Source organism: Chrysochloris asiatica, unplaced genomic scaffold (genome assembly GCF_000296735.1).
Source record: "Chrysochloris asiatica unplaced genomic scaffold, ChrAsi1.0 scaffold00079, whole genome shotgun sequence".
NCBI lineage: Eukaryota > Metazoa > Chordata > Mammalia > Afrosoricida > Chrysochloridae > Chrysochloris > Chrysochloris asiatica.
In genome coordinates this window covers 8,767,451-8,769,500 of record NW_006408597.1, presented here as the reverse complement: position 1 = coordinate 8,769,500, position 2,050 = coordinate 8,767,451, and the positions used below count along the sequence as shown (strand labels likewise).

The window sequence follows — 2,050 nt, the reverse complement described above, 5'->3', positions numbered from 1 at the left end:
ATGGCAATGATATGATATATGATAGAATGAATGTAAAACTAATGTTCTCCCATGTAAACTATCATGTAATTCACAATAAAACACTAAAAAAAATGGAAGAACATACCAGCTCCTGGATAGGAACACTTAATATTGTGAATTGTCAATACTACCCAAAGCATTCTGCACATATAATGCAAACCCAATCCAGATTCCAATGATATTGTAGGGATTGAAAAAAATATTATAAACTTTATATGGAAAGTAAAGAGATGGAGGATAAGCAAAACACTGCTCAAGAACAAAGTTGGAAGCCTCTCACTCCCTTATTTCAAAATTTATTACATGGCTACAGTGGTCAAAACAACATAGTACTGGTACAATGAAAGACACAAAGATCAATGGAACAGAATTAAGGATCCAGAAATTAACCCATCCACATACAACCAACTGTTTTTCGACTAAGTGCCTAAGTATATTGCATGGGGAGGAGAAAGTCTCTTCAACATACGGTTCTGGCAGAACTAACTGGAAAGCAATATGCAAAAGACTGAAACAAGACATTTACCTCATGCCTTACACAAAAAACAACTCAGCATGGATAAAAGACCTAAACATGAATCCCAGAATTATAAAAGGCCATCAATGAAAAATTGGGGATAAATTTGAGCGCTCTAATCCTGGTGTGGCGCTGTGGGCTAATGCATCAGACTGCAAAGTTGTTTCAACTGCAAGGTCGATGGTTCAAGCTCACCAGCTGCTCCTTGGAAACCCTATCTAGGGTCGCTATGGGTCAGAATCGACTCGAAGGCACTTAACAACAACAACAATCCATGGCACACACAGACTACCAAAACACTGTGAAAACTGCACAAACAAAATAGATGATTGGGACATACTAAAAATTAAAAATTTATATGCATCAAAAGACTTCACCAAAAGAGTAAAAAGGGAGCCCACAAAATGGGAAAAAATCTTTTGCAATGTCATCAGACAAGGGACTAATTTCTAAAATATAATCTACAACACCTCTACAAGAAAAAAGACAAATAACCCAATTAAAATATGGGCACAGGACATGAACAGCCACTTCACCAAGGAAGAGATTCTGGCAGCCAACAAACATATAAAGAAATGTTCATGAAGGACTAATGAAAGGAGATGGGGATAAAGACTCTTGTGTTTCAACAGTGAATAATTGCTATCTGGGCTGACTGTGAGTGTTGGAAATATAAAGGTAGACATTTTGTAACAAAAGGAGGGGAGTGGTTGATTTGGCAGTCCAGAAGCAGATGTCCCTGGGATCATCAAGGGAGAAGAGTGGTGTGCAGGACCCTATCCAGAGAGTAGTGATGCAAGAGATAGAGGCAGAGATGAAGACGTGGAGAGATGGAGTGGCTGGAGACTCTGGACTCAGGGAGGGAAAGGGTCTGTGTGCTGACGGCTGGAGCGCAGGCTTTGGTTATTTGATGATACATGGAGGGGATTGTAATCATTGCAATGAAATGAAATACAGTAGGATGAATGTAAAGCTAATGTTCCCCATGTAAACTATCACATAATTCACAATAAAAACTTAAAAAAGAAATGTTCATGATTGTTAGCCATTGGTGGTGGTAGTTATGTGCTGTGGAGTCAGTTCCAATTCACAGTGACCCTGTACAGGGTTTCCGAGGCTGTAAATCTTTATGGGAGCAGAAAGTCTCAGCTTTCTCCTGTGCAACAGCTGGTAGTTTCGAACTGTTGACCCTGAGGTTAGCAGCCCAATTCGTAACCACTACGTTAGCTGGCGGGGGCCATATTAATCTGTTGCAGACTGTGCAGAGGTTCGAGGCCCTATATGCCTGAGTGTAACAGATCTAGCCACTTGGCAGTTAATAGCAAATTGTTTTTCATCAAATTGTTTAGTCATATTTATTTAATTCCAAACATGAGCCCTGGATGACCACAGAGAAATGCAATATTCCCCTAAGTTTCTAATGTCAAGATTTTCCCCCTAGAACCAAGGCAGTAAAACTTCCTCAGAGGACGAACAAGGACAGGTTTACTGGGATTAAGCAGGGAGGCTCTG

At 40.0% G+C, this 2,050-nt stretch overlaps 1 protein-coding gene across 1 annotated transcript in view; it reads right to left on the bottom strand.

The window, feature by feature from the left end:
* The window catches only part of LOC102811631 (mediator of RNA polymerase II transcription subunit 6-like), a 52,865-nt gene that overhangs the window by 34,744 nt on the left and 16,071 nt on the right, over window positions 1–2,050 (bottom strand). The gene's annotated exons all lie outside the window — the stretch shown is intronic.